At 41.9% G+C, this 24,199-nt stretch overlaps 1 protein-coding gene across 5 annotated transcripts in view; it reads right to left on the minus strand.

Moving 5' to 3' along the window:
- The window catches only part of FYN (FYN proto-oncogene, Src family tyrosine kinase), a 139,499-nt gene that overhangs the window by 60,385 nt on the left and 54,915 nt on the right, over positions 1-24,199 (minus strand). For 4 of the 5 annotated variants that reach the window (XM_063389828.1, XM_063389830.1, XM_063389829.1 and 1 more), the window contains exon 2: positions 18,323-18,392. The exons of the other annotated variant lie outside the window; for it this stretch is intronic. The gene's annotated coding sequence lies outside the window, so the exon portion shown is untranslated. The remainder of the gene's footprint in view (positions 1-18,322; positions 18,393-24,199) is intronic. 5 annotated transcript variants of the gene reach the window in all.

Here is a 24,199-nt window from a genome sequence, read left to right on the forward strand (position 1 = left end):
GCTGTTGTGCTCCACTCACGTTCATCTAAGTGATTTAGGTAAGTGGGCTTAAAATTTCTCTTTTCAAGGTTATTGAGCCTGTCTTATCCATGGCTGGGTATCTGTATGTCAGTGCTATAGATTTAAAACTCCAGTGAATAAAGAACACTTTCCAAAAGTGCAAACAGCCGATCAACCAGGAAATGTCAATTTTGAAGTGAACCTCATTATTGCAGACTGTAAGAAAATGTCCATTGTGCCACATTTAGGGAAAAGAACACAACATCTTCGCTAAACACTGCACCTACCCATGAATATTACTCAGCTACCACCGCTGAACAAAGAAATCTGAGTAACTGCTACACTTCTCTGCTTTTGGAAAACCAGTTTTTAATTTAGGAAGTCTGAGGCAGTCTTTTAAGAGAAAACTTTAAAGCATTCTCCTATTTATTACTGGGACTGACAATATATGTATATAATAAATTATAAATTGCCACACTCTACTGCCTCCTGTCTGCAAGCCAAAAGCTGGCAAGAGACTCGATACTGCTACAGGGCCAAATCTGCTTCAGGCAAGTTGTTGAATTTGGGAAGTTATGAACACCAGCAGATTCACAAGCTGACCGGCCAGTGCTGACTGCTCAATGCCAAATTTCTTGGAAAGGGATAAACAGATGGGTCAGGAAAGGATAGAACTCTGACTTGGATTGCATAGTTGTAGAAATAACATCTAAGTTCACTTGTTCTCTATCTCCCATGCCGAAAACCACCAGACCATTAAAACTCTCCATTGTATCCTGCATTTTTTGTGAAATAACAGGACAAACTCTTTCATATTTATGTTTTAGAGAGGTATTTAAAACACAAATAAAATCAAGGGCTACTTCCAAAAGTTATGTTTATGATGTCAGTAGTGTATTCTTCTGGTGAGGCAATATTGTCTCTGAAATGCAGGAGATTTTCCTACAGCTCGGCTGAAGTCTCTGCTTTTTGCTTCCATTTGAGCATGTAACCATCTTCCCCAAAGATGAAGCATGAAAAAGGAGGCTCCATGTTTCCTTTTGTGTGTGTGTGTATATATATATATATATATATATATATTCAGAGCAGTTTTTCGGATGCCAGGAGCATAAATGTAAGCAAAAGAGTCCCAGCCATGTCAGCTTCCCAGAACTATATTTTGTATGCTGGTGCTTTTGTTTTCTTGCAAGTTCAGCACTGCTTTAATGGCAGCACCCTGGATTCCCCCTGCCCCCAACAAGTGATACATGTTAGTACATCTGTTTTCTCTGTAAAGTCTTTCTGCATTCTTTGCCGGGCACAGGAAGGATGTGGGCTCCTTTTCACATTCAAATGAGGCAAATTAGCCTTTGCCTGGTTCCTTCAGCATAATGCTTATTTTACATTTAAGCGTGAGAAAAAGGGAGGAAATAAACCCCAATATGTTCGGTGGGTTACATGTTCCATTTTGGTGCAAGCCTCACCAAGCCTTGTTTTGTGAACTGCTTTCCACAGGACACGATTTCAGGATGATAGTTTAATTAGTTCAATAGTGCAATTATGTAAAATGACCCAATAGTCTGCACAAAGAAATAGCTGTCAGAGACACATTGAACACGAAAAAAAGCCGAAAATGCCAACCTGAATCAGCAGGGTTCAGGCAATCCAGGGCTGACCAGCTTGAAAGCAGCACTACGGGAGAAAACCTGAGTGTTCCAGTAGAAACTAAGTTGAACACAATCCAGCAATGCTCCCTTATGGCAAAGGTGGCCATCAGCCTCCTGGCTTGCATCAGAAAAAGCACTTCCAGCAGGTTGAGAAATACGATCCTTCCCCTGTATTCAGCAGACTGGAGTGCTGGATTCAATTTAGGGATCCCTGAAAATTTGGGGCTCCCTTGTACAGAAGAGATATGAACTTATTTAAGCAGATCCAGTAAAAGGGCCACAAAGATGGTTAAGAGTTTAGAGCATCCATCCTACAAGGAAAGGCTGAGAGAGCTGGGACTCTTCAGCCTGGACAAGAGAAGGCTCAGGACAAGCTTATTAATGTGTATAAAATACCTCATGGGAGGCAGTAAATGAGACAAGGCAAGACCTTGCAGTGGTTTCTAGTGACTGGCAATGGGCACAAATTAAAGTACAGGAAATGCTGTTTAAACATGAGAAAACATGTACTGTGAGGGTGTTGAACACTGGCACAGGCTGCCCAGAGAGGCTGTGGGGTCTCCATTGCTGGAGATATTCAAACTCCACCTGGATATGACTCTGAGACACCAACTTTAAGTTGGCCCTGGTTTGAACAGAGGGTTGGAGTAGATGATTTCCAGATGCCCTTTCTAACTGCAGCAGTTTGTGATTCTGTCAGGTCATATGAAGACTTGCTGCATTTACAAAAATCCCCCTCTCACTCCTTTTACAAGATATAGACAAATACAGCAATTCAGTAAGGTAACAAAAGCGTAGTACACATTTTGCAGGGAAAAGGTGTGGTTCAGATTCCCTCTTTTTTATGTCCTGTGTTCCAATCCAAATGGTAAAGCTGAGAGATGGGATACAAGGAAAAACCAAACAACTGCTTGGTAAGCTGTGCTTTACCCCAGACAGTTAGCACTAGGTGGAAATTCAGTGCATGCTCTTTGCACTACAGCAACTTCTTGCACAGTTAATGCACCCTATGCACAAGGTAACACACCCCACATACAGAGAGCAGAGAATGAAGTAGTCAGGTGCTGTAGATTTATACCCAGCTTTACTGACAGAAATCTCCCCAGGCAACAAGCCCTTAGCTCTGTTGACAGTGTGCCAGGTTTGACAGGTTTTACCGAGAGACCTGGAAGCAGCTTTGACATACCTGGTAGAGCATGAAGTGCTTTATGCATCTCGATTGCCATCCTCATCCACAGTTCTGGGATGCACCAATCTCACAGCAAGCAATGGGCTGTGTTCTTGTCTAGAGGCTTGCAAGACCCATGTCCCAAATCCCTGTTCTGCTCACAGACTACTACCCCTTGAAATAAGTTACTTGCTGTTGTTCTTGGTTTTCCCCCTGTTCGGACCAGAGTCACGTACAACGCACTTTCCCCTCAGCCTGTGTGAGCAGAGCCCTGCCATGGCTTTCCACCCTCTCTGTGAGAGCCCTGGAGCCTCCTCTAGCATGGAGCAGCAAGAGTTCCTACACCCTCAGAGCTGACACTGGTTTTGAAGACACCTGGCTGCACAAAGAACACAACCACACACCTCTCTCTGCTCCCAAGCCAAGCCTCCAAACTGATCAGTCTTGCAGCACCACTATGTGTGTCAGCCTGCACCCCCCTTCACCTTCCATCTCCATCCTTAAAACAGCAGCACAAAGCTCCAACTCAGAGACCCAGAGTAAAAGACAATCCAATCTAGATTTAGATCCAGACTTCCCCCAAAGCGTGAGCAGTGTCAAGCTCTAGCCATCCTCAAGCAGTAGGAACAAAAGGGCTGCTCAGTTGGACACTGATGACTTTAACACTGGTTTACTTGAAAGCATTGTGCCAAAGAGGTAAGTGGAGGGCTCTGAATAATTCAGAAAGATCTCAAAAACAGTGCAAGTGAAAATATACTTTAGGCATCCTAGGAGCAGACAGTTTCTCTCTACTGAGGCATCCATAGCACTTTTAATCCATAATTTCCATTTTAGCCTGTTAAAATAATGGGATTTATTATTCCTGTCACATGTCCTTTCTAAAGATGCTGGGAGGGTGTGGGAGAGGTAAGAGACAAAATCAGTTATCAGTCACCACTTGCCAAGAGTAGATTAAGCACTCAAGAGTTATACATTCGTGTATAAATGACTCAAGGGGGTTTCATTTATTCCTTTTCCCCTAGATTATATTTTTTTCTTCCTGTCCTGCAGCCCTTGTTCCCACTGCTCTCAGTCACCACCCACCTGCAGCGGACAAGTTGGACAGTAGCAAACAATTCTGGATTTCCCCCCCTTTTATCATGAGAATTCACTTGGATTCTCTTTCCCAGACCTCAGAGCATGCCTGATTCCCGGGAGCAGAACAGAGAACAAGAATAGAGTTAATCTTCAGCAACGTGATAAAAATCACTCTCTCACACAGACAACTGGAGAGGGATTTCAACAGAGCTGTTGTGCCAAGCACCTGACAGCAAAACCTGAAACTGCTGCCAACCCACACCTTCCTGCTCGCAGACACAGCTCGCTCGGTCTCTCCCCAGTACTCCCACTTCTCTACCAAAATGTAAGTCCCCACTGAGCAAACCCTCTCACCAAAACGAGAGGCCACTTTTCCTGTAACAAACACACAAGCATGGCCACACTACAGGTGAGGTCACCTCACGTCTCTTTCTGGTTTTTTAATTAAAAGAATAGTTGTGAAGATCACATTAAACAGATTGGAGAGATGGCATAGGAGGACAGGACACATGGGGATTTCATGGCTTTGGTGCAATCTAAGAAGCCACCAAGGAGCAGGCAGGTGAGCCGAGCAGCAGGGAAGGGAAGGGAGGGGAACAGGGGCAGCAGATGTGGGAAGGGTTACCAGCAGCTTGCTCTCCCAAAGCCAGAGCGCCAGCTGGAAGCTACATGCTGCTGGTTGCGTGTGGGCTGTGAGTATAACAGAGATGAGCCTTTAGGGGAGGAGCTGTCTGATAAATCATTAATGAATGAAAATATGAAGTAATCAGTCTGCCTGGGAGGCAGAATCATCTAATGATGAGGATGATGGACTAGGAAGCAGGAGATGAGGTTCCTATCTCAGCCGCAAGACCACTGACACACGAGCTCCTTTTGCTGTGATAAGAAGATATAGCTGCTTCCTCACATTGAAGGGTTTCTCTCTTAAAATCAACAGAGAAACCCCACAATCTAGGTGATAATAAAATTCATAGCATCCTTGTGGAAACTGCACCCCCAGCTTCTCTTTTGTTGCAGGCAGTGCACAAAGAACCAATATCCCTTCTCAGAGACAGTCTTCACTAAACCAGATTTTTTTCGAAGCAATAACAAAACCAAGACCTTTCAGCAGCACCAGTGGCATTTAATTTTAAATCGATTAACTACACACACAGTGCTAATTACCCATGGGTGGTTTTTTTTTTTCCTTTTTAGCAATCAGACTACTGGCTGGAAATGTAATGGTATGTCTCTGTGTGAACAGGGACACCGTGCTTTCTCTGTGCTCTCTGAAACGAAGAGGAAAACACTTGAGAAATGATGTTTAAAGGCGCATTTGTGTTTATGGGGATAGCTGCAGGGGCACCAGACACATGCAGTCAGAAAGTGATGAGGTTGAAAGGGGAAGGGGCAGGAGGCTAGCACGGTTTCTTCTGCACAAAGACCTAGCAGAACGTGTCATACTGCACAAAATCAATACAGCCCTTGCATGAAAAAGAAATTATCCCGTTTGTACAGTTCTCAGGCTTATTTGGAAAGATGCTCACAAAGGTGATTTTTATGAAATCTTTTAACTGCTCTCTTTCCTCTGTCTTAAGATCCCTGAAAATTCAAGGGTATTGTTTTAAAATAGTATAATTTAAAATAAACACAATCAGGGGTATTATTTTAAAATAAACACCAAAGACACACATGGCACAAGTTGACTGTAATGTTGGCACATTTGTGAGATAAGAGGTGCAAGGGCTTTATTGTCCAATGTATTTAAAACATGATTTTCCAGAGTGAATGATGCACAGATTGCAGCAGAAACCATAAGCTGAAAACACATATGGCCATGACAGAGACTATGTTTATAGAAACTCAAGCACCTGAGCAGATCTGTGGTTTTTAGCTACATACCTATTTGTGGTGCTGAAGTCTAGTTTAATTATTCTGCCAAACATTGCTGAGCCACAACAAGTTTATTACAGTTTATGGAAGAACCTGCTCAGGCAATTTTACAAGGAAATTGCCTGTGCCTAATCTAATTGCTAAGAAGTAGCTAAAATTACATTAGCCCTGGAAAGACTAAGAAAGAAACAGGAAGCTCAAAAATGTTCAAGAGGCTTCACCAGGCTGTTCCTGTAAATCACAGCATTGCAGATTTGAGGATGAAATCCCTAGAGAGGCTCCTAGTCACAGTCAGACACTGTTTTTCACCCAGAACAAACATAACACAGGTGAGATGACTTAACAGCACATAAAAGTATGATTTCTCACACACTTCAACCTTCTTCTGGTTACTGAATATATTTACATAATAAGTGGGGGTTGGAAATTACCCACTGATGAGATAATACAGATTTAAATGATCTGCAGTGTCAGTTTCTTCTACTTGCAAGCTTTATCAGCCCTTGCAAAAGATTTAACTGGGTTCCATTGAAGAATCCTGTTTCTCAAGATTTTGTTTAATCATAAGATAAGCAACACCTATAAAATTTACCAAATGGATTAGGATGCCTTAGATATTTCCAGACTCTTGCAGGGTACTAGCATGCAATAGCAGAAGGAATTATTTCTGTAAGTTACAGAAAATTTAATTGAAGGTTGCTGGACATAGCAAGCAAGTTGCAGTCAAGCTTGTTAACACAGTAAATGTGTCATTACCTGCCACATAATCACAGAAATACCTTTGGAGAGTCACTTACTAGTTTGTGTCTTGCCAAACTAACCAAGAACAGATTTCTGACAGCACCAACAGCTACTCTGACACTTTGCATGAACCACCATGATTTCAGCTGGCATACAGCCTGTTGTTTTGCTCATGTGTTCTGGGTTAAAAATAAAAGAAAGAAAAAAAAAAAGAGGAGAAAGATCTAAAAAATCAGCTCCCTTCACACTCCCCCACTTTACTGACACAGAGGAGCCTAGGGCAGACAACCTGGACTCAAACTGGTTAAATACAAGAAAGGGCAAGTTGTGAGCAGACAAAGCAAGCTCCAAGGGCATTTCTCTCAGACTTTCACAGTTTTCTAGTACTTCAACCCTCACTTGCAGAGCATATTAAATTTGCTGCTCTCACTGTCCACTATCATTAGGTAGCTGTCCATCAAAAAACAGATTTCTATGAGAGCTGGTCAAAAACCTGAAGGAAATATACAATTAATTGCCAGCTGTGCCTAGGGAGTCTTCTTCCTCCACCCTGGAACAGGAAAATGGTTTTATATTTTTTGTTGTGCTTTTATCTGTTTTTGTTGTTTTGTTAGTTTTACTCTCCTTTTCTTGTGTTAAAATAGTTAAGGAGAGTTCTTGTCTGGGTGACAAGTAGAAGCATCTCCAACCCAGTGGAGCCTTAAGTCACACCATAAAGCTCCTGGAATTTATCCCAGACATAAGGGATTCAAAAGAGCATAGCAAGACATTGACTACATTCATGGGTAGCCTCAAAAAAGATGAGAAATATTCTGGGCAAAAAAAATACCCCAAGAATTGCTGGTTACAGTGGAAGGAGAACAGTGTTGATAACTTGACACAAAAATTCTCCACACAGCAGCACTCTTACAGCTCCTACTAAAGCAGGATGGTGGCCTGGAATGGTACTGGACTCTCAGAGTATTGAGTAAGGGTTTTCTTAAGAAGAAGACGTGGTTAAAAGTGACAGCTTAGGAATTTTTTATTTCTTTAATCAGAAGTACAACCAGGGAGATATTTAATACAGTAATATTGATGTTAACAGAAATACTTCATAGAGCAATTAGAAGACCCCTGCAACACAAATGACTTTCAGTGCTGACTCAAACATATGCCTCAAAACAAACCCCATCATTTTCTTTTGATTTCTGGAAACTTAGAAGTACTGTAAAAGGGGTCTTACAACACCAGAGTACCAGTCAGTGTTTCCCACAAAATTTAAAATTCAGGTCTCACATACATTCACCCAAATCACACATGCAGAAAAGTATGGATAAGAGCAGATGCAAATTAGGGGACCTAAACTGGATGGTAAAGCAAACTAACAAAACTGATGTGAACGTGAGCTCTTCCCAAACACCACTGTGCACAGCAAGCAACTCAAGTGCTTCCTCTCTCTGCCTGGAAATGAAGCTCCTTCCTCAGAGCTCTTCCCAACATCCATCCACCTTCTGAAGTGTTTTCAAGCTGGGCTGCTTTTTGCCTGCTACGTAACACATAGTCCCTTTGCATGCTGCTGCAAGAGATGTTAGATGCACCTTTTGCTGAGCATAAACTGCATGAAAGCGCTCAGAGCATGGCAGGAGCCGCAGTTCTGTGCCAGACTCGCTACTGCTGACAGCAGCCAATGGCATATTCCACCTGCATGACCAGGCAAGTAACTGTGTCTGGGTATGTCCTAGGTTACAGTGTAAGATGTGCCCAAAGTGTGTATTCTATCACCATCTTCAGGAGCTGTTGGAAGCAGGTGGGGCAGTGTTTCCTTTGCCCCGCCCTCCGGACTATCTTCTGTTAATGGGCCATCAAGGCCTTGCCCCATGACTCACAGGTAACTCCCTCTGGAGCCATCTCTGTTTAATGGGCAATCAAGGACCTGCAGGACTCATGGAATGATATCAGCCCACAGTGAGATGCTCCACCCAGGGGGAGGAGCCAAGCATTCCCACCTGGGTATAATCTGGGATTTGGGACAGCACAGTAGGCCTTACCCACTGGATTCCCAGAGGACAAGAGCTACCAGACCTTTCTACAGGATCACTGCTTCAACAAGACTGCTCCATCTGGACTGCTACCACCACCCTAACTAACAGGGTGCCAGGTTGTATTCTGACTCTATCAGTGGTCTCTTGTACTATTGCTTTTATTTTATTTTATTTTACTTTATTTCCTCTCTCTCCTATTAAATTGTATTTCTGACTTGGACTCTCTCACTGGTTTTGCTTTCAAACCAGCAGAGGATACCACTACACCACATGTGCAGGGCGATGCACACGGAAGGCTGCACTAACACAGAGGTGGTGAATATGTATCAATATGTAAGGATTCTGTTTCACACTAGTAATGTAGCTTGTGTCTTCAGCATGCTCTTATTTCCTTGGGGTGAGCAAAAGGCTGCTGCAAACAGCCTCGTAGTTCAACACAAGCTTTCCTTCTGCTTTGTCAGCTTTGATTAGGGCTTTCTCTCTCTCGCTCTCTCTGTCATCTGAAACATTTGGCTTATAAACAGTCTAATCTAAAAAAGAAAATGAAGACATATACTGTAGTTTACAACTGTGCCTGATAATCCCCCAACACTATATATAATGACATACAGGAAAGCCAGTGGTTAAACTCAAACTAAGCCTCCCTGTGTAATTACAGTCAGTTAGAGGGCAAATCAGTTAAGAGAAAAAGCATTTAAAAAAGCAAATGGAATGATCTTGGGCTTCTACAAAGGCATTTAGCAGATACCAAAATGGTCATAATGGGTATCTTAAAAATAGGACAGTGGACATTGCATTGTCTTCCCTGCCAAAAAATATGCCCCTTCACTTGTATACAAATTTGTTTCCCTGTGATTTTGACACATTTGGCATCATGACCATGGAAGAAAACAATGGAAGTCTACAGCATCTATAAGCTGTCAGTCTCTGCTTTCTGTATGTCTAAGCATGTATTTTGAGATAACCCTGCTCTATAGATAGAGCAGATGTAACACATCTTTCATCAGCCTCTGTCTGACAAGAATAAAGACACGTAGTGGCCTAAATGTTTCTCATCAAAGGATGTAAATGGAAGGAAATAAGGGAAAAGGGGATTATGTTTGATAGTAAATAGCATGCAGAGGGACACTAATTCCCTAATATTGAAGAATTAGCAGAGGAGGAAAAAATCGACAAAAACTCTTAAGTGTCACGCACAAGCAACAAATATCATGGAAAATGAGGACTTCCCCAGACTGATGATTCTGTCCAATTACAGCTAACCAGACTCATGAGCCTCAGTAACAGATGCTGGTGATTGACACAATCACTAGCTTAAAGCTAGTGTACTTCATTTTGATGTTAAGTTCCCACTGAAGAAAAAGACAAACTTTTAACTTTTGATGAGCTGCAAAAGAGGACAAGAGATGACCCAAAATCCTGTTTCCATAGTGCACAATTGAAGTTTTTTTCACATAGAGTCTTCTTCGTATGTAGCATCTTAACTGCATGAATGGGAATGTTTGTTAACCAGGGATCAAAGTAGTTAACATTTCAGATCTTATTTAACATCTATGTCTATTTTTAACTAGTAATTTTACAAAGAATCTAAAATGTCTCGTGCTATTTTATCCTTCTACCTGTAAAGTCACTACCTTTACTTATCATGATTTTGCATAAAACAAAATACAAGGTAAGAAATGCAGTTCGATTAAATAACAGCACAAAACTTATGTCAGTAAATAAATGCTATCTGAAATCACAGATTCACACAGAATCAATTAGGCTGGAAAAGATCTCTGAGATCATCCAACCTATGACCAAGCACTATCATGTCAACAACACCATAAGTGCCACATCCAGTCTTTCCTTAAACACTACCAGGGATGGTGACTCCAGCCCATTCCAATGCCAAATCACCCTTTCGGTGAAGAAATTCATCCTAATGTCCAACCCAAAGCTCCCCTGGTGCAGCTTAAGGCTATGTCCTCTCATCCTATGGCTTGTTGCCTGGAAGAAGAGGCTGACCCCTACCTAGCTATAACCTCCTTTCAGGTGGGTTCAGAGAGTGATAAGGTCCCCTCTGAGCCTCCTTTTCTCCAGGCTGAACAACTCCAGCTCCCTCAGCTGTTCCTCATGTGACAGGTGTTCCACACCTCACTGTCATTATCCTCAACTCTATAGTCTAAAAGCTCCCTAATATGCAAAGCCTCCTCTCCCTCCTTTCCTGTCCCTGAAGAGCTTGTAGCCATCCATTGCAGCACTCCAGCCATGCAAGCCATCCCAACATGTTTCCATGATGGTAGCTATATCATAGCTTTCCTGGAAGGTTGTTACAGGATTCAACACCACCTGGTAAGATTAGGAAGACGAGTGCTCAGCACTCAGCATTCAAAACCCTAGCAGGATGAGATAGATTTTATGTTTTTCACTACTACTGTTGCACGACAGGATCAAGGATGCACACAATATCCAAGGCTTTTCAAGCTTTTGCCAGAGGAAAAATTTCAACGTAGACTTCTCTCTGTCTTGTAATACTAAATGGGCTGTACAGGAGTGACATTTACACAGTTGAATCTTTTATTATTTTTTCTTCTTAAAAACAATAGCAGCAATATGACTTCCTATATTAGGCAGATTCCTATAGGTGGGTGCTGAACAGGTATAAAGGTCACCAGGACAAAATGCTATTTATGAGAAGGCTGTATAAACCTCTGTTAGCTCTGAGGTTTTCAGAGCTAACATGGACACAAACTTGTCATGAATTTAAGCTCACTGGATATTTTCTAAAAATCACCACCGGTGCTTTCCCTGATATATCTTGGGAAGAGCTGACTATTCCAGACCAGTGGAGGCTACAGAGGACCCCTTGGAGCCCATAAATGTTGTTTCCCATTGCTAGCAGCACAGCTGCAGAACGATGTGGAGCACTCCCTAAAACAGAGCTTTCCACCTCAGCTAATGGAATGTGACACCTCAAGCAGTAATCTCCCCCATCACTGAGCACTGGCTTTCAGGATACACCCATCTTAATTTTTATTTCAGAATGGGTATTGTAATGCAGCACTGCAGGCATTCTCAAGACTCGCATTAATGCATCATCTTTACACTAGTTTCTGTTCTTGATTTTTCTGGGTTGTGTCCAAGTCTTTATCTTTGAGCTTAGCAGAATGATAATAAAAATAACTCAATGTCCAAAAATATTCAGCTTTGGTAATCTGCAATGAGATCTCTCCTCCTCTTTGTGATCCTTTACATGCAGTTTCATTACGTTTGTGTCAGAGGAGCATTTAAACGAGAGGGAGATGTAATGAGAGATGAAGAACTAGAGCAGTGTGCTTATGTTATGAGGTGGAAACAGACACACTTGCACCTGGAGATTCATACCAAACTCTTATTGAAGAGATCACTTGCAATATATTTAGGGCCCAACATATAGCCCAACATATTCACAAATAGCACAGAGAAATCTCCTAAACAAATCCCATTATAATTAAATCCTGATATCACAGCATCCTGTACCACACATACACATGCATTCTGTCCTCCACGTAGTTTCAGCAACCTCCACTGAACCTGGCTGATAAAATAATCTCCCAAATGACTGTAACTCTAAAATCTATTAAATCCATGAAGTATTGATGAGGCAGAATTAATGCTGAGAAAATTACTTTAACCATCCCCCTCCTCCTGTGTTTCATAAAAGAAACTACAGAAGAAAAGCAGTGCTGTGGCCTGGACTGCAAAATACAGCACACTTAGGTCAGGAAAATCAGTCTGCATGCCTTAAAATGCTACCTAGAGATCTATTTGTCATTACAACACTTACTAAGGAGTAATGAACAAATATTCACAGAAATGGCCTGATTTGATGCCCAGAGATCATGCTCTCCTTTCTTTTTATTCCCACATATGCTGCACACAGCATTATCAGGCTCTCTCTACAGTGCTCCTCATTCCCTATGCTGTGGGGCTCACTAGCTGTGGGTTGAGAGCATTACCTACTAAGACCCTGTTGCTGCCTGATTATAAACTTGGCACAAACAGACCCACTTTTGGCAATATTCTCCATGCTGGGTGTCTGCTGGGAGGCTTTTTCCCCCCCCTTGCTTTGTTGCTGTTTTGGATTTTTGGCATGACGTCAGCCAAAATTTTTCAAGCTAACTCTGAAGCAAGGCATGGGAAACTGAAGTGATTTATTCATGTGAAAAGCCTCTGGTCGCTCCTTGAACAGCTCGAGAGGTTTTGTGATTTGGACCATAAACTTGCAAGGTGCCAAGGCAAAATCTTTGTGTTTTGATCGCTGCAGAGAACTCCCAAACATGACTAAATTACTAACCTCTTAAAAAATAAACCTTAATTTGCATGAGCTCACTAAGGAGGTGATGCTTCTTAGCAACTAAATTCCCTGGAGATCCCACCTACAATGCACCAGGATCCCACGACCAGTTGGGTGGCACCTGCCTGAAGCTCCAGTTATAGTGCAAGTGATCAGAACTGGCCATGAGACCAGCTGCACGGTTGTTCCATACCTAACTCTGAGCTCCTACAGCGTGGGATGGCCCTCTATCAGGTATGTGTCTGTATCCAGTTCTTTGCAGGGGAGGAAGGGGAAAGTGAGGTGTGATGGAACAAGAGCTTTTGTGTCAACTGCACCAAGGCACGTACAGAAAAGAGCAACACTGATGTAACACTCCCTAAAGCAACATCTGAATTTTCAAAATGTAATGTTTTTCTCTTAGCAGAGCAACTGGGAGGCTTATTATCTAGATTAAAAAAAAACCACAACCAATTTAGCACTTGCTGAACCCTATCACGGATATTCAAGCTGCTGTAACATCATGACCCACTGCAAACATCTTTGCCATTGAGCCAGCCAAGAGAGCTGGGAAATACAGCTGTGTGAAGTGCTCTGTTCCATCTGCTGTTTTAACTGTTCTTCACTATTTCTTCTCTAGTGGCTACAGCGGGAGAGACATCCACATAGATGGCCCATAGATCAACTCTTTTGCCGAGTAATTTCAACAATTGGATCACCTCAAAATTTTTTGGGGGTGGCGAGAAAGGGAAAAAAAGCTATATTGAAAGAATTACCAGTGAAATGTAGGAAATTTATAGAGACTGAGACACAAAGATCTCTTCTGCAGGGGATTGGAATGTAAGCTTGCTGTGTAGGGTTATCTGATTTAATAAACTGAACACAAGTATAACAATGCTTCATAGAGAGGAGACTAAATCCAATCTGGTTGGGACTGGACACATGCGGTTCTGGGCAGGGGACAAACCACATTCCTTAGAAATCGTATGGACCAGATTTAACATGTACTACACCCAGCAGCATCAACATTCACATCCTCTGATTGGATTAGACTGGAAGAAAAGAAACAGACTAAACCTGAAGGAATTACAAGCATAGCATAGCAAATCTTAGGAAGCCCCAAATAGATCAAAATGTTCTAGCATTTCCCACACTTTCCTTCCTAAGGAGAAAGATAATCTTCAGCCTGTAGGAAGAAATAATGAAGATATGCAACAGAAGAACACTACGAGGCACATCAGGGCCCAAATAAATGATTTCAGAAAACTAAAAGCTGCTAGAAATAGGACCAAAACACACCAGGTCAGCCCTAATTACAGAGAACAGTGAATGACTTGGGTAAATCCTCTTGTGGCTATGGCAGAATACAGGTAATAAAGCAAAAGTCTCAGCAGGTTATTTTTCTGGTGAGAGCACAGATAATACATAGTTGCTCTATAACACTTTCTGGCAGAAACCTGACAGGTGAGAAGAATTATCAAGGGAAATGCAATAGCATTTTTGGTAGACATCAGGGATATAAATAATTGTACCATACAAATTGGTACAAACCCAGGAATACATAGGGCATCAGTCTTTCTAAAGGCAAACAAATTTACTATATGTAAAGATGCTGAAAATTTGGCTTTATATAATTTCTTAAAATCAAAGTAGCCATTACCTGCTACATTTTTTTTTTTCCTAATAAAGAGAGAAGAAAAATCTGACTATTCTTATAGGGGAAAAAAAACAAAATAGCAGATGAGTGTATTATCTGAAATCCAAATTTTCCTTATGTATCTCAGCTACTGATATAACAACTGAATCCACTGTTTAAGACGTGTAGTTGCATCTAGTCTACAGAGAAGTGTGCAAATAGAAGCAAAGCATCTCAGATTTCAGCTGAAACATCAAAAAGCTCTCAGCTTGGTAAGCTGCCTAAATTCATAGGGAAAGGAGCCACGGCCTCCCAGGCCCTGAGATTCACCATCAAGGTCTGTGTTTGAAGCATTCACAGCTTTTCTGGGAAGAGGAAAGGGACGAGTACTCAGTTGCACACCTGGCACAGGAAAATGCAGGTCAGGTTTATGGTACAGCAGTCCCTCAACTCACTTCACAGCTTTATCCTCCCCTGATCTCGATGGCTGTAACCAGCTGCAAGGACAGGGACAGAACCCCAAACTCTACAGTATAAGTCATGCTTAGAAATACAAAAAATGTTATGAAAGGCAAGAGTTTCAAGGGGAGTGTGGACTGGCGAAGAGCAGTGTGACTGGGGGAAAAAATACAACTGAGATCACCCCAAGTTTTTCTGTCCTAACCCAGTCAGGTCTCTTGTGACTCCTTTGATGTGGAAGGGTGGCTGTTCTGTGGCCACCCTTCACTGCTGGGCTCAACGCAAACCTACAGTGTCACACGAATATCTGCTCTGACACCCACAAGGCTGCTTTACGGAAATCTCATCAAATGAAGGCTCTTCTCACACTGTCATCAGCTTAGCTGAGGGAGTTTTAAACCCAGCCAAGATTCCCCTCCCAGCATTCAAGTATACATCTCTAATCAGCTCTTAAATCCATTATGAATTTTTGATCTAGAGGCTGCATGACCTTTTCTAGGACTTTGATACAAGATGAATAAATAACTGCTGAGCCTCTGAGCTATGTCAAGATAAATTCAAAACGTCCTCTTGATGTCCAGTACTTCTTGGATTCAGTAGGTTAGGGACAGAGGCTGGGCAAAACTGTTTCCTTGTCTTACATTTTTTGCAATTATTTTTAAACTCTCTAGAAATTTGTAATGCCATAGGCAAACATACAGTGGGGTCAGAGATATTTCAGACAGATAAGAAACTCAAGGTCCCCGATTATTTTACTTCAAAATAAGATGTTGCAAACAGTTTGAAGTGGGAAGAGTGAAAAGAACAGCTATGAAAACAAACAAAATTTGCACTCTGTTTATGTATTTAAAACAAATTTTAGAGCAAAATCCTGGAGCACAAACCTAGCTCCAGACTGACTTGAAAAAATTCCAGGATGTTTACAACCTATCAGTGAGAAGTACCTCTTTTCATTGACTTACATCACTATAAGTAAGTGAGGAAAGCTGGCAGTTTTCAGGTGCATCAGTTTGTCAGCTAATCCTCTTCCACATTTCAAAATTCACCATGAATTCAACAAGTCAAGCAGCAAGCAGCCATGTCTGAACATCCACTCTGAACAGGTTGAGAAACATTGCCCAAGTAGAACCTCCGTGAACCAGATTATGGTTTTTGGTTTTTTTTCCCCACTAGCAAGTTTAGTGCATCTGCATGACACCACATTTCCGTGGAGCCCCATGAAGCAACTTTCCTGATTTTGAGGTCTTCTTCAAGACTTCCCTCTCACAGGCAGAGAAGATGCAGAGTTTGCACTGATGGACAGCAAACAACAGCAAGAAGCAACAAGAAAGCAGTTCTTTCACTCTGAGGATGGTCAGACATAACAGATGCCCAGAAGAGCTGTAAAGTTTCCAGCCAGCTGAATTTTGAAAATCAAGGCCCTGAGCTACCTGACCTAATAGGACCTCTTTCAAGTGGGAGTTTGGACAAGACAGCAGTTTGTACAAGTTTCTTGGCAGTTTTGTGGCAGTTTTTTCCAACCAGGATCATTCCATGATTCTGGGAAGGATGCTTCTTCTATTGCTTTCCCCTTGTTGCACTTGAACTATGCTCTCTTATTAAGGTCAGACATAGAGACGAGGCTGGCCTCAGCTGAAGCATCTTTGAAAGGAAATTAGGACACAACCATCCAACTGCCAGGTCTGCTGGTAAACCTTTTTTTCCTTGGCGTTACAGAGCATCTGTAACTATCTGTATCTGTAACATCTGTAACTATTTCCAAGTCATTCTGCTCTTTCACCTGTGAACTTTGTCACACCCCACACAAAGTTCAGCCAATCTGTAAGGGAGGATACTGGACAACTTTTATGATCAAAGTATCAGTACTACCACCAAAAAGAGAACTAGATATAGATCCTACCCTCTATTGTAGTAAAGTCACGAAGTGTTGTGGAAGTCACCACAAAATCTCATGGACTAATGAACTCATGCTTTAATCTGTGGCTCATCTGTGGCCCTACAACCAAATTCTAGTTAAAAATTGTTGTTTGTATTTCTCATGGGGTATAGATGCAAACTTACAACACGCACAATTGTCAGGAAAGCTGAAGAGAGAAAATAATTTAAAAGAATGTGTTGCAGTAGGGTTTACCCAGGCACAATTGTGCAGTATTTTTCATGTGTTTGGCCAGCTTCTTTGTGAAATTCTGGGCTTGACCACTCTATCTTTTCCTGTTTCTAAGAGTAAATGTTCTGCAGAAGGGTGAGTGATCTACATTTAAACATCTGCTAGCCAACCCAGATCTTTCTATATGATGTAACAACATCTGAGGTTTTTTAAAAGGTAGAAAAGAACAAGTGTTCTCATAGAGCCAGCCTTTAATTTTCAGTTTTCTACCCTGCAGGCTATCTGGCTCTTAAGTCTTCTGCCAGTGGAGAATAAGCTAGTTTTCCTCTGCAATCTGCACATCTGCCTGGAGAAAAAGCACCAGCTCAATACCCTGCCTGGCCAAGGCAAAGCAGGGACGCAGTCTTCTGCTGACACGTTTCTTTTTCCAAGGGTGACTGACTGGAAGTGTCCAGAACTGTGTGTATTGACCAAAGCAATATAAGTCCACAAACTGCTCCACATCTGCTGCCTTTATTTTTTGCAGGTTGGAAGAGGTTTCTCTGAATTACTTTCCTCTAGTTGGGACATGTCACTAATTACCTCCCGCTCTTCTCTCTCTCCTTGTGCTTCAGAGTGGTGCAGCTCAGCAGCACAGACACATGATGTGCCATACTCTCAGAGCCCTGAGGACCAGAGAGGCCTGTTGGAAGCTGGTGCCTCTGGAAGTGTTGCATACAGTAGCCAGACAAGCAGCAAAGCTTGTTATCTGGTATGGAAATGAGGGACTGCAAAACTGGTATAGCACACATTAACTATCTCCTTATCTCTCAGACATAAGCAAACCAAGGGTGTCAGTCAGGCATTCTGGGAAGTGATGGAAAGATTGCAGTGACTGGACAGCCCCACCACTTTGGGAAATACATGCACCCTCTGCATTCCTTCTGCTCCTGATCCTTTATACAGCTGGCATGCTTTTTTTGTACCCCTTGTTTTTAAATTAGGCCTTTTTATTTCTACTCCTCCTGGTTTTAGCTCAACCACTCTTCAGCAGAATGGAACAGCTACAAACACAATAAGCAGATGCCACTGGAGCAAATGAAAACACATTCCTCGCCCTGAGGCCCCGTATGCTGTTCTCTGTCAGTGCTTCTCATACTGCCAGTCTCTGTACCAGAGAAAGAACACATATAATCAACTATAGCTCTATATTTTCCAGAGCTAAAAACCAAAAAAAATATTAAAACTGAAAAAAAGCCAAAACAATCTTTCTGAAATTCTTGTTGAAAACCAAAATTGATCAAGACAGCACCACTTACCACAATTTCCCCCCCAACAGAGAAAGTTTACATTCACCACATTTCCTCACGAATGGCTCGAAAAGATACCCTGTAAAATAAGAGAGAAGGGAAAAAAAATAATAAGTGACTGGAGCACCACAAATCGTGTTACACTTCCTTCTCTCTCTACTAACATTTATCACCAACTTCCACCATTTTTCCTGGTTTAGGAAAGCAGGTAATTGGAGCCAAACCTTCACAACTAATTATTGAATTCCACTGGTATTATGCAAAATATTGAAATAATTGCAAGACTCCCTCAGGCTGCTCAGACACATCACTGTCACTGACATGATGGCTATTCAGACTTCAGGGAGACAAGGTCAACAACATGAAACGCGCAGCAGCACACAGCAAGTGTGCCAATTATTTTAGATCCAACCCTAAAAAATATTGGTCAACCCAGTATTCTCTAAGTCATATTGTTCTGACAAACTGGTTTTGGAATTGGATGCACGTAGGTTCATGACAGCCTCCTTGTTTGAAAACTACACAAAGGGAAAAAAGGGGTTGTGTCACACTTCAATTTTAGACTGTATTAATTACTGGGCATTCACTAGGAGAACAAAGAGAGAGATGAAGGAAGCCAACACAATATCCAGCTTGACACACACTAGGGCCCATTTGAAGAAGACGGAGAGCAAAAGTGACAAATGCCATCATTTTGCTGACCCTGAGTAAATTTCAAATGACAGCTAAGCCTTATTTCTCCTTGAGGCAAAATCTTTGAAAGAATAACTCATGAGCACAGACTAACAATGATGTTAAAACGTTTAGTTTGTAAACTCCTAGAAGATGGCGGAGGCAAGGATTCTGCTGGTGCTCAGGGTTGGGAGTGGTAACTGCACAGCAAATGGAGAAGAACACAATTTTCAGTGCCCAGGTGTCCACACCAGTGAAGTCAGACTAAATTTGAACTGCTTCTAAGTCCCATTCTCCCCCAAGTACATGGCTGAACTTTCCACCAGAGAGGTATCTGTGAAATTACTGCAGGATGAGTAACTTTACAGCTATACACAGATGACTTGGAGCCCTGCACTACTGATCGTGAAAACCTGCCTCAGCTGCAGAAACAGCAACTCTTGTGCCAGCACCTCTCCTGAAAGATGCTGTAGGCGTAAACAGGAAACAAAAGGGGAATGGCTTCTTAAATCAAATTATTTTTACTGGTCATCATTACATAAAAAGCAGTTACAAAATTAGAATTTCTATTAAGGAATAACCAAATAAATACTCCTCTAAAACATGGAAACTGAATCAGATTGCTCTAAGTCCCAATTAGCAAGCAGACATCTGATATTATGAAGCTCAAACTTCATTTGAGTGGAGGGTTCAGGGTGGGGAGAAAAGAAGAAAAAAAGCATCATAATAAATCAGAGGAGGCTGTTGTGAGAGATTTTGGGAACAGACATTTTTCTAACAGAAAAGTACAAATGTAAGCATCTTCTCTGCTTGCTTTCTTTGTTCAGCATTTGAAAAAAGGAGTGGGTATATCAAGGAATAAAGAAAAAAAAATGAACACCCCCTCCTCTCCCATCACCTTTTGCACAGCTTGGCAGAGTTTATGAAAACACCAAAAAAAACCTGGGTCTTAACTGCTTTGCTCAAACTCAGGGAAGGTGGTTATTATTCCAGTGCCATCTATTTCCCTCCCTAGCTTCCAGGCATTTGGCCTGGAAAGAAAACATCAAGTCAAGAAACTCTACTTCTGCCTCTGAACTAATTGGATAAAATCTGCATGCAGAAAAGTTAGAGGCTTAAGAAATGAGCCAGGCCCAAAACAATCCAATAGCACCCTCAACTCTGGATTAGCTCATTATTTTCTTCTACACCATGAGACTGACTAAAAAAATTTCCTCAGAGGAGTGACAAATAAGGAAACTCTGTACTCCATGCTACGGGTCCCAGGAATATTTGAAAGACAGGGGCTGGCACCATTGCCAAAAGGGGCAGAACTCCCCCCAGCTCTGGTGTGGAGCTTCTGGACATGGCCCTGGCAGTGCTCCCTTCTTCTCCCCTCTCCTCCCTCACCCCAGCACAAAAGCCTGTGCAGTAACCAAGATTAAACCAAACTGGGGGAATTCTTCAGGCAAGTTGGCAAAGTGACTGAAATGAATAAAATAAAATAAAGTAAAATAAATAAATAAATAAATAAATAAATAAAATAACAAAAGAAGAAATAAAAATTAAAAAGGCCTGTGCTGAGTCCAGGGTAAAAGGGAGGCAAAGATGGAAAGGATGGACCAAGAGTACAGCTCCACTTGTTACATGTAACATTCCCACATTACAGCATGGGAATGCAGGGAACTGCTTTAATGCATGCCAAGGGAGTCTAGTCCAAGTCTTTCACTGAGATCACGTATGACAAGAACTAGCAAGAGAGCAAGGGTAAGGGGTGTCTTGTTAAATCTGAGGCAGACACACACTTTGCCACATCTCTAGCCTTGCAAGACCTTCAGAACTGCAGGGATGGCAGATGCTTGGGGAAGTCCTTTACTTGATTTTGAATGATGGTGAGAAATGTGCTCTATCTCAGGCTACAAAGGAGGAGAGGCTTGGAGGTGGAACTGGGAGGGAGAAGGGAAGAGAAGTATTTTGCTGCATAATTGAGGTGAGGGCTGGACATAGCTTGCAGAGTAAACCAAAGATTATTCTCTCTTTCTTTGTGTTCAGCCTGGAGGCCGATGCAGAACTCAATTTTAGTCTTAATGATTTTCATTCTACCCAAGAATGTAAGGGAAATATTCCTTTTTCTTGAAGGCTTTGAATCATGATACATATCTCCAAATTTTGATGAGCACTTTTTGGAAATGCTCTGCTCACTTTTGAGAGTACAGCATAGGAGATGCAAAATAAACTAAATACAGGCCTCAAGGCACACCAATATAGGCTTCTTTTACAATTAGTATAACAAATAGAAGAGGAAATGAACGGTTTGTCCAACCAGTATCCAAATGAAAGCTGTCCAAGCATCTCCTCCTACGTGGTAAGATACAGAAAATCCTTAGCACACCAACAGACACGAAAGGTTGTGCTGAATCTCAGAGCGACATGATTTGAAACATTAAAGAAAAGCAGAAGACTTCTGGGGGATAATCAGAGTTATTATCTGCCAGGAACAGCCTTTTCCTGTAGGCAGCACGAGCTTCAATGAACTGCTCCTTTTACCAAAACCCACATTCCCCTCCTAGTGTTACATATATATCAGCAGGGTATTTATGTTGTCTTGCTGAAAGATTAATTTCTTTTTGTAAAGAAAGAAGTATTTTTTGAAACAGAATGTGGCAAGTAGCATAACTAGACATCATTTGTGTGTTTGGTTTCATGGCATTATCTGCTTCATGAGAAAACCTCTATTTTTCCTCATTAGCTTTCAGATGTATTTTTGTCATACTGGGATCAGAATTAAGTTTATTACACTGGCAAAAGAGAAATCACTGAAAACAGACATGGTAAGTACTTTTTTCTCAAGCTTGCACTCCCAAATCCATCAGCACTCAACAACTTCAAGGATCTTTGGATCAAGTGCATTGTGAATAATCCTAGATGTGAACCCACAAAACTCCTGATTGTTCATTGAAGCAAAAACTGCTCAGTGACAATTTATCCACCATTGAAAACAGATAATAACATAGCTGAAAGCATAGAAAGAGCCACACAGAGGGTGCTGGTCTGGTACATGTTGCAGTTCCTATGAGTTTCACCCAGCTGGAAGAAGTGGCTGGTTGAAGCCATAAGTGGTCTTACATACTTTTCAAATGCTAGTAGATGCAATTGAGTTTATGGTACTCAAACACAGAAGAAAATCTACATAATTATAAACATCTGCAGTTTTCTATTAGCAACATGCTCTTGCTGCTGTTTTTCCAACCCTCAAGTAGAAGCAGGCATTCCTGGTGCTTGGGTTGCCATCTTACTTGGCAAAAACCGGGAAGATGAAGTTTTTCATGGTGAACAGTTTACAAAGGAACATGTCAGGATCAAAATGTGTAACCAGCAAATGAGCTTGGATCTACTTTGTAAATAAAGTGTTGGTTAGTCTCTTCAGAGTAACAGCCTGCCTCTTTATTCTGTTTCAATGTAAGTCATGCTTATGTTGCAATACACCATACCACACAGATTTTGGGCCATGAATTTGTCCAGAAGGTACTTTTCAGTAGTAGGTTACTAGGACTCTGCTCTAACAATCTTGAGTTACCCTTTTCAGACTGATTGAGGATTCTGTCACCCAGGACTCTGCTGATACTGCTGTTTGAAGAAATCTATGGATTTCTTCAAATAGGGTGCATGCAGCATTTTCCACCTATTCCCACCACCTATGATTTGTAACCCTACTAAAACCAAAAACCAACCAACCAAAAAACCCTCCAACTAACCAAAACCAAGAAACCCTTTCTAGAAGCAACACTGAACAGAAGGAGAAGAACAATCTCCTACATGCTGAATTTACACAGTTTATAAGGGACTGCACATCTTAGCTTACATAAAGTAATTCTTTACTGTGCAATGCCAGATTACATATAAAGAGCCCTTATCCTGTGAACATCTGAAAGCTTTCCAACAATAAAACATTTAAAGTTTAAGGGAAGCTTATAGACTTGTTCTTACACAGAGACAAAAGCCTCCCTGTTAGCCTGAAACTACTCCTTTTTTAAGTGAGGTCCCAGATAGCTGGCACATGATATGAAAAAGCCCAGTCATCACAGGCTTTGGGGGAGAGAGCTGAGGGCAGAAAAGAGGGAGCTCCCAATAAAATCTGCTCTTGCAACAAGTCCAGACACAATCCTGGACAACAGAAAAGGAAAAAAAAAACCCCAACAACCAGCAACACCATTAGAAGAGTTATACTACGACATACTTAGACTATACTATTCTTTTGGTTTGTCCTCCCATGCAACAGTGCCAAAACTTGGAAAGAGGGCAGTGGCTATGGGACAGGCACTCGTCATTTTTTTCATCTGAAAGTCACTGGATTTCTGAAACAGTTACTGGAAAGCTTCTGCATATGCAGGATGTAAATAAGGATAACTAGGTCCCTCTGTTAAAGGAGTCCAAAAGTAGTTTAGTAGTTTCAAAACAAGAATGTTTGCACCATTGAACTTCTTCCTGTCTAAAAACACGTCTGCCCTTTCCATTTGGAGCAAAAGGAACTCAGAAGCAAAGTCACCATTGCAATGGCAACAAGTCTTAAGAAACAGGAAACGTGGGAGGAAAACACCAGGAAAACACAGAGGCTTTGCTCAAACTTTTTTCTGATTTAATAAAATGGAGGTATGAAGAGGAAGAAACGCACAAACTGCTAAAGAGCAAAAGGTCAGCTGCTATGCTGACTTACCTTTAGCTGCTGTCAGCTGTCCCCATGTTCTGTGGCTCCCAGCCCTGCCAAAGCCGGCTGCTCGCTCTCCTTCACCCTGTGCTGTGCCTCTCACCCAGGCAGTTCAAGCCCCTCAATACTGCCAGCTCAGTATTGGTGATATCAGTACCTTTCCCCTTTCTCTACTTTCAAGCTGGATAAACTCAACAAAATCTTCATTCACAACTCCTTTTCCAAGCATCAGCTTGGCTTTGTAACCCAGCAGAGCTGAAGGCATAAAGCTGGGATCTGGAAACACGGCACCATCCAACCAGCAACTCCTGCATGGAAAGCGCCAGTGCAGGCAGAGGCTGTGGGGGTGTACAGGGACACAGCAGAGGCAGATGCAACAAATCAAAAGACTGAAAAGCCAGCAGCTTTAAGAAATCCTGGGTGGGACAGCCGGTGGTTACGGTGAGCAAGTGGAGAACGACACAGCGAAGCCACTGGCGACAGAAAGGCAATCGCGACGGCACTCGGGGCCATTCATAAATCCTGCCTTT

The sequence above is a fragment of the Prinia subflava genome, chromosome 2 (genome assembly GCF_021018805.1).
Source record: "Prinia subflava isolate CZ2003 ecotype Zambia chromosome 2, Cam_Psub_1.2, whole genome shotgun sequence".
Lineage (NCBI taxonomy): Eukaryota > Metazoa > Chordata > Aves > Passeriformes > Cisticolidae > Prinia > Prinia subflava.